The sequence below is a fragment of the Ovis canadensis genome, chromosome 6 (assembly GCF_042477335.2).
Source record: "Ovis canadensis isolate MfBH-ARS-UI-01 breed Bighorn chromosome 6, ARS-UI_OviCan_v2, whole genome shotgun sequence".
Lineage (NCBI taxonomy): Eukaryota > Metazoa > Chordata > Mammalia > Artiodactyla > Bovidae > Ovis > Ovis canadensis.
Genome location: NC_091250.1, coordinates 61,629,032 through 61,637,934, shown reverse-complemented (window position 1 = coordinate 61,637,934; position 8,903 = coordinate 61,629,032). Strand labels below are relative to the sequence as shown.

At 47.4% G+C, this 8,903-nt stretch overlaps 1 long non-coding RNA gene across 1 annotated transcript; it reads left to right on the top strand.

The window, feature by feature from the left end:
* The first annotated feature begins 49 nt into the window (after positions 1-49).
* On the top strand, positions 50-2,179 carry LOC138442115 (uncharacterized). Its single transcript, XR_011257553.1, has 2 exons — positions 50-1,211; positions 1,870-2,179. It is a non-coding gene; the product is annotated as an uncharacterized lncRNA (long non-coding RNA).
* Positions 2,180-8,903: the final 6,724 nt, after the last annotated feature.

Here is an 8,903-nt window from a genome sequence, read left to right as displayed (position 1 = left end):
AGACAAGAATACTGGAGTGGATTGCCGTTTCCTTCTCCATATCTTTTACAGGTGAGGGAATCTTGGCTTGGCTGCGCGGATTTGGACAAGTCACTTGGCCTAAAGGGCGATTTGAGGGGATTAGAGACAAAAGTGCAAAATGCCTGGCCAAGAAGGCCTGCAAGGGATTCTGAAATCGGAGCCACAGGAGCTTCAGACAAAGATTAACCCGGGAGGAATGTTATTTCAACATCCAAGCTACAAGCAGATCTTTTCCGACTGATTTTCCATGTCCTCCTTTCTCCTTCCCCTTGCTGGATGTCAGGGTTATGGATGAGGATAGAGAGTGAATAGAGATCAGCACAGGGCAGGGAGCCAGCAGCTAGTCCCACTGAAGGGACCTTGGGGCTCTGCCTTGTTGCCTGAGGTGGGAGCCACTGAGGACAGACATCTGCTTCCTCTTCCTATGATTGTCATCCTCCAGGCTTCTATGTCTGCTCTGCTGGCACAGGACCCACCAGGGGTACTGGCAGCTGACACTAAGATTCCTTGGGCCTTCACTCAATCCTTTATTTTAAAAAAAGAATGATACCAGCTACTGGGGGCTACGGAGCAAAGAAGATCCCAGCAAATCTTGACCCCAGCATCATTATTAGTTCAGGAAATTATCTGTGATCCTTCAGAAATGGTGTAGAGGGCACAGATTTCCTGTTTTGGTAGTTTTGTAGTTGAATCAAGCTACTATTCACCCCACTCCAGTACTCTTGCCTGGAAAATCCCATGGTCGGAGGAGCCTTGTAGGCTGCAGTCCATGGGGTCGCTAACAGTTGGACACGACTGAGCGACTTCACTTTCACTTTTCGCTTTCATGCATTGGAGAAGGAAATGGCAACCCACTCGAGTGTTCTTGCCTGGACAGTCCCAGGGACAGGGGAGCCTGGTGGGCTTCTGTCTATGGGGTCGCACAGAGTCGGACACAACTGAAGTGACTTAGCAGCAGCAGCAGCAAGCTACTATTTACTTCCATACTTCCAGAAGCATGTAAATTAGGTGTTTGATCTGTCAGCAAGTTTATGGACAGTCTTCTATGACCCAAGCATCAGGCAAAGTGCTTTGGGAGGCACAAAGATGAATAAGATGTGACCCTTGGTCTCCAGGATCCTGCCAAGTGGATGAAGAGAAAGGACATATACATAATAAGATAACTGATGACCCAACTCTGCCTGTTGCTGGTGAGTGATAAGATCCTGTGGGCTACAGGAGTTCAGAGCCAGGAAGTAGGGTGAGACAGCTGGTCCTTGGGTGCTTGCAGGAGCTTTTTGGGGTGAAGACAGAAGACTTCACGGCAAAGAGGGAGGCTGCAATGCATGCTTTATATCACGTGATATAAAAATCCCAGGTATAGGACTTCCTTGGTGGTCCAGTGGTTAAGAATCTGCCTGCCAGTGCAGGGGACACAGGTTTGATCCCTGGTCCTGGGAGATCCCACATGCTGCGGAGCAACTATGCCTGTGCACCACGGCTACTGAAACCAATGCTGTAGAGTTCGTGTTCTGCAACAAGAGAAACCAGCACAATGACAAGCCAGGGCACCACAGTGAAGAGTAGCCCCCTGCTGCTGCAACTAGAGAAAGTCTGCAGGCAGCAAAGAAGACCCAAGGAACAACAACAACAAAAAAATCCCAGTTATAGTGCATATTTTAGCCTCCCAGCATCCACTTCTCTTTCTGTTAATAGTACCCCAAATATCTTTTGGCAGACCACTCTTCTCCCATTCTCAATCTGTGAGGTAAACTCGACCTTCTCCCCCTAACTCCAACCCTTACTCTTTTCCAGCTCTGAATGTTAACCATACAACCAAGCCTGACCAAGCTCTCTTACTCATCACAGGGGTTGATTGGCACTGGACTCAGGTCTGATTGTCCACTGTGGCTGCATCCTCCACGCCAGATGACACAGAGCCAACCATAGTCTATCCCAGCTGCTGGGAGGCTGGATTTGAACTTGAAGGTGTGAGACCCTGGAATTGCTGGGGACCACCGTTTGGAGACTGAGGATGAGAACAGCAGAGCTCTCAGCAGAAGAGCTGAGAGTTGGGGAGAAATCAGATGCTGACACTACATTTGAGCACATGAAGCCAATTGTGCCCCCAAACAGATTTCTCAGTAACATGAGCCAATAAAGTCCCCTCTTCACTGAAGCCAGTTTGAGTTGGCTTCTGTCTTTTAAAACAGAAGGAGTTCCAGATGAAATCACCATGGGTGTGATTTCATTTGCTCAACACCTCCACAAGCTCCAAATCAAGGATTACCCTATTATTTAGATCAGAACACTGAGAACCAGAGACCTCACACCATTGATTGAGCCAGGGCCAGGGCTGAACTCTGAGGATTCCTAATCGGATAGGCTCTTCCATGACATCCTACTGTCTTTGTGAGCAGACTTGGCAGATGGCTGACTGAGTCCTATCCACAGAGTGTGTTAAAGCCAGTGCAAAGGGTGCCAGGATGTCCTTGTGAGGTACCAGTGGTGCCTGCAAGGCAGGAACAAGACCAGCATGGGACAGATGAGCCACCCCCCTCCCCAAGGCAGTGTGGCAAGTAACTGGTGGTTCTACCGCCACCTTTTGTTGAACCGGAGGTATCAGCCTGGTGAACAGCCAACCTATAATCTATACAAATGTCACATACAGTTTGACGTACAAATGACAAGATAAATGATATATTAGCGTCATTGTATTGTCACTTGCCTGCCACTGACTCCTACCAGGTACAACTCTGATCCCAAAGTTCTCCCCCTTTCTGAGAATCCCATTGATCTACAGATTCAATCAGCAAATACTTATTTTGAGCCTACTCCAGGCAAAGCCCTGTGCTGGTTGATCAGGAACACAAAAAGGAAGCAGTCAGATCAGTATTTGCATATCGGACTGAGGTTCACCGAGCCAGGTGCTGGTGGATGCAACAGTGAATTGAGAGGAGAATCTGTTGTCCTCGTGGTGGCTACAATCTGGCAGAGGTGTTGGCTGTGGATAGTAATTACTTTTTGGACACTCAGCCTCTCCTAATGATACCTCCTGGTTCTTTTCTGAGGCTGACCTTTCATCTTGGCATTCTTGGTTGGACTGTAAATCCAGGGGCCCTATGCATTCCTAGCAGTACTGACACCAAAGCTGTAGAACACTTCCCCTGTGCCAGTCACTGACAGGTTTACACCATCAGTACTCACCAACCCCCATAGCTAGGTATCCCCATTGCAGGGGCCGAATCTGGAGCAATGGAAAAAGGACTAGCTCAAGGTCACAAGGCTAGTAAGTGGCAGAACCTGGATACAAATCCATGCTGTCTGGCTGCAGAGACCAGCCCTTACCACCCCTCTAAACTGACTTGTAAAGTCAGTGAGCTCATGTTGTCTGAGTATGGGTTGCTTCAACCAGGCCCAGTTCTTTTTCTCTTGGAAATAAGAATCATGAGGATGATGACCCAAGGACAGACAGCACTGTTGCAGTGGATTTCTTCCATTGCTAATGTTCTGGTAGGATTATGGCGTATCTCCCACTTGCCTGGGGTCCTAGGTGTGCACTTGCCTCGTTGTCCCATCTTGCAGCCTGATTCTCAATTGTTTGTTGTATTCTACAGGTCACGCCATATGCTTCCAGTAACTCCCTTTGGATTTCAGTTAGTCAGTCAGTTTCAGTTGCATGCCACTAGGAGCCCTAATAGATAAAGAAATGCCCAGAATTACCTCCAACACACAGCAGAGATGAAGGACTTGGAGCTTCATAGCTGTGCTAATGTTTGTGAATGCCAAAGGAGGTTCGGGTCTGGGAAGGTAGTCACACAAAGGGAGAGAGAGCTCAAGGGATGAAGGGAGACGGGATGCAAATCAAATATGTCAGGAGTCCTAGGGTGCATATTTTCATCTCAGTCACCAAGAGAAAAAAAAAAGTCGGTTTGGGCTCCTGTGTGGCACTTCCTCCTTCTTGCCTTGCATGTGAAGATTGAATGCTTGCAGGAAACAGACCACCAGTGGTGTCTCGCACGGAGTTCAGACAGACATCAAAGTTAATCCGCTCTCTGATCTGAGCAAAATGTGACGAGGGTTTCCTGGGACAGCAGCTCTACTAATTGTGGTGCTGCAGCTTGGCTGCTGTATTTTTAGACTATTGTGGATTCCCAGGAAGTAGCGTCACCTTCTGCCAGAAAACAGACTGGAAGCCTGGGCTTTGGAGAGAAGTGAGGTCTAACACAGGACCCTCTAGACTTGTTCTTTTGAGAATACGAGAGGAAGCCGGGGAAATGCTTCCCTGTTTTTCTCGAGCTCTGTGGCTCTCTCAGTCCCCACCTGTCTGTATAAATATTTCCAATTTATATCACTTGTCAAGTTTTTCTGCTTTGATGTGTTCTTTATATCCAAGAATTAAATTGAATTGAAAGTCGCTCAGTCGTGTCAAACTCTTTGCGACCCCATGGACTATACAGTCCATGGAATTCTCCAGGCCAGAATACTGCAGTGGGTAGCCTCTTCCCAACCCAGGGGGTCAAGCCCAGGTTTCCAGCATTGCAGGTGGATTCTATACCAGCTGAGCCACAAGGGAAGCCCTTATATCTAAGAGATTTCCCCCAAATATCCATCTTGGCTTCTTCTCTCTTGCCAGCTATCCGCCTTACAGTTGTAACTAGTTCCTTTATGACTTCTGGGTGTCTAGACCCAGCCTCATGTGCCTGATGGCCAGCTTCGGGTTCAAGACCCACTCACTCCTGCTTCCCCTGCCCATCACTTTCACGGCACTGGCTTGGTTTGAGGCCTCACCTGCTGACCTTGGCTACGGCTGTCCAACTTGTCTCGCATGTGTCACCCTCTTCAGCCACCAACTGTCTCATTTGTGGGAGAGCCAAAATCATCTTCTGAAACCATAGATCTGGTCAATCAATTCTACTCCTCTCAGAAGGCTTCAGTGTCTCTCTGAAGGGGCAGGACCTATCATCCAGGACCCCAGGCTCTGGTCAACAGGCCATTAAAGCGCTTCTGCCTCGATGTGGTTCTGCTGCATGAGACAATAGTGCTCTTCGTCTTGGCTGCCTGACTCTGTGCCATGGGCATGGTTGATTGAATCAGCAGGGTTGAAAAACCCAGACCATAGTCAAAGACCACAAATCTCCGTCTAAATGGGGAATGGGCTGACCCAGTCAGACTCTCTGCCCCTGGAATTTCAGCTGGTAGGTCAGGGAGAGTTGGAGCTCAGCAGAGGGAGTAGAAGTTGGACAGATGAACAGGAGGAGGTGATAGGAGCACGAGGGGAGCTCTGAGTAAGCCAGGATGACGAGTTAGTAGAAACTGTCAGAGAAAAGCTGGGTTGAGTAGATGGGGGAGGAATTGCCTGGGAGTAACAGGAAGCAGGGCATGATGGAGGAGAGTGAAAACCAAGATTCACAAATCCTGCTGCTGAGAAGTAACGAGATACCTTAAGCTTGAGGACTGCCTGGGATTCATGTATTCGTTCATTGATTTCTACCAGTTTTATGGAGCACCCGTTATATGCCAGACACTATTCTAAGAGGATGAGATGGTTGGATGGCATCAGCGACTCAATGGGTATGAGTTTGAGCAAGTTCTGGGAGATGGTAAAGGACAGGGAAGCCTGGCATGCTGCAGTCCATGGGGTCGCAAAGAGACATGACTGAGCGACTGAACAGCAACAACAAATTTTAAGTATTAGACAAAGTCCTTGCCTTCATGACGCTTGTATTCTAGTTGGGGAGGTAAATAATAAATAGACAAAAATAAACAGGAACAGTTTGGCAATTTCTGACAAAACTAAACATGCTCTTCCCATACAATACCAAAGGAGCTGAGAACATCGGTCCGCTTAAAAGCCTGCATGTGGATGTTTGTAGCAGCTTTGTTCAAAATTGCTGAAATGTGGAAGCAACAGTTGCAGGAAAGGGGACCCCTTCCAGGGCCCAAAACTGGACTCTTGTCTAACACTCGGAAAAAAATTGTCTGAGGAGACACGTGCTGACAAAGCAAGAGATTTTATTGGGAAGGACAGCCGGGTGGAGAGCAGTAGGGTAAGGGAACCCAGGAGAATAGCTCTGCTGCATGGCTCGCAATCTCAGGTTTTATGGTGATGGGATTAGTTTCCGGGTGGTCTTTGGCCAATCATTCTAACTCAGAGTCTTCCCTGGTGGTGCACGCATCGCTCAGCCAAGATGGATGCTAGCAAGAAGGATTCCGGGAAGTGGACGGACTCGCGGTGTCTCCTTTCGACCTTTCCTGAACTCTTCCGGTTGGTGGTGGCTTATTAGTTCCGTATTCCTTATCAGGATCTCCTGTCATAAAACAACTCATGCGAATGGTTACTATGGTGCCTGGCCAGGGTGGGCGGTTTCAGTCAGTGTGCTTCCCCTAACACAACCACTGTGTCCTTCAGTAGGAAAATGGATAAATTATCTGTGCTACAGACAGTGGAATATTATTCAGCACTAAAAAGAATTAGCTATGAAGAAAAAGACTTGGAGTAGCCTTAAATGCATATTACTAAGTGAAAGAAGCCATTCTGAAGTCTACATACTGTGTGGCTTTCTAGAAAAGGCAAAACTAAGGAGATGATAAAAAGATCAGTGTTTGCCAGGGTTAGGGAATAGGGAGAGATGAAGCAGAGCCCAGAGGATTTTAAGGGTGGTGAAAATACCTTTATGCTCCTGTAATAATGGATTCCTGTAATTATACGTTTGTCCAAATGCATAGAGTACACAATGCCAAGAGTGAATCATAATAGTAAGCTATGGATTTTGGATGATAATTATGTGTCAGTGTAGGTTTACGGTTTGTAACACACATTCCACTCTGGATGGTGATAGTGGGGGAGGCTGTGTGTCATATGAGAGTAGAGGGCATATGGGAACTGTCTGTACTCTGCTCAGTTTTGCTGGGAACCTAAAACTGCTCTGGAAAAATAAAGTCTATTTTTAAAAAACCCTCCCCCCACCATTAGAAGAGGTTTAGTAAGCTGTTTTAATTTCTTCAGAAGCTAGAGAAAAGAAACAGACTTTGAAGGGGGAAAAAAATCCATGTTATAACAAAAACCTGGGGGAGGGGGGAAGGGATTACTCCAGATGAAAAGAAAATAAAGGGATATTTGATAGATAGATAGACAAAATAAGAAGTGCTGGAAAGAAAAACTGAGCCAGCAAGGGGCTGGGGTTTGGGGTTGGAGTGGGGGATGGGAGGGCAACTATTTTTACTTAGGTGTTAGGAAAGGCCTCTCTGAGAAGGCGGCAGACATCTGAGTGAAGGGAAGCGGGGAGCCCTGTGAATATCTGGAGGAGGAACCATCCAAGTGGAGGGTCCTGGGTGCAAAAGTGGTGAGCACACGGTATGCTTGCTGTTCCAAGAACAGAAAGGAGGTCTGCGTGGCTGGAGCGGAGTGAACCGAGGGGACATGGAGGTGGCCCAGGCAGGAGCATGGTGCCCAGGGGCATCAGAGGCCACGCAGAGGACTCAGGATGATACTGTGTGTGTGTGATGCGGAGAGCCACGCAGTATCCCCAGCAACCTTCCAGTGCTGCCATCTCTTGGGGAAGTCCAGTTACTCTATGGTTTTTATTCTTTGCACGGACGCCTTCCTTACCCACGGGACCACCTTATTTCCCACAAAGCCCTTTTACTCAGAAGAGCAGAAATCAGTTTTCCTTCCTGGCAGCAAAGTGATCCCCTTCCCATTATTTGACCCCAACGACCTTCTGGGTTTCTCTTTCGCGTCTCTCCCAGCACCTAACTCCGGCAGCTGAATCTATTTGTCGGGTGCTAAATGCCGCCGCCTTTGCCTGCCTGGTGCCTTTGCTCTCACTCTTCCCTGTGTTTGGATGACTTTCTCCCAGAGCTTCTTGTCACAGTCCTTCTCTCCCAGGACATTCTCAGACCCCTCTTTTTCTAGGAAAGCTTCTAGATCACTTGATTTTAAATGAACTGGTCTCTCCAAAACTCCCATTTGAATTATTTTTGGCTGCGTAACTAGCTACCCCAAACTTAGCATTTAAATATTAAAGTGATGTTTTACTATCTCTTGAAATGCTGTGGCTTTACTAAGCCTTCTGTATCTCAGGGGTGTCTGGGCGCTGGTAAAACTGAAGTCGGCCAGAGGCCTAGCTGGGCTGGACCATCTCAGATGGCTGACAGCTGATGCTCAGTGACTGCCAATGGGAGTACCCATAGGTGACATTTCCCAGCATGGAGATTCTGTCCTGAGAGGGATTATCCCAAGGAAGTCAGGAGGGAGCCACAGACTTCTGATGGTTTAAGACTTGGAAGGCACACCTGTAATCATTTTACCAAAGGTCATAGATGGACTAGATTCAAGGGGCAGGAGGTTAGAGCATGCGATAGGGGCTAGACCTCAGTTCTGCAGTTAACTTTAATCCAGCACAGCTTTCTTGGTGCTTTACCCACATACTGATTAGAATGTTTATCTCCTTTTGTCTGTATTATAATCATTTGTGTTTTTATCTCACATACTAGATTTTAAGTTTTTAATGAAAAAGGCAGAGGAACCAGAGATCAAGTTGCCAACATCCATTGGATCAAAGAAAAAGCAAGAGAATTCCAGAAAAACATCTCAGTTCAGTCACTCAGTCGTGTCCAACTCTTTGCGACCCCATGAACCGCAGCACGGCAGGACTCCCTGTCCATCACCAACTCCTGGAGTTTACCTAAACTCATGTCCATTGAGTCGGTGATACCATGTAACCATCTCATTCTCTGTCGTCCCCTTCTCCTCCTGCCTTCAATCTTTCCCAACATCAGGGTCTTTTCAAATGAGTCAGCTCTTTGCATCAGGTGGCCAAAATATTGGAGTTTCTCCTGCTTTATTAAATATACCTAAGCCTTTGACTGTGTGGATCACAACAAACTGTGGAACATTC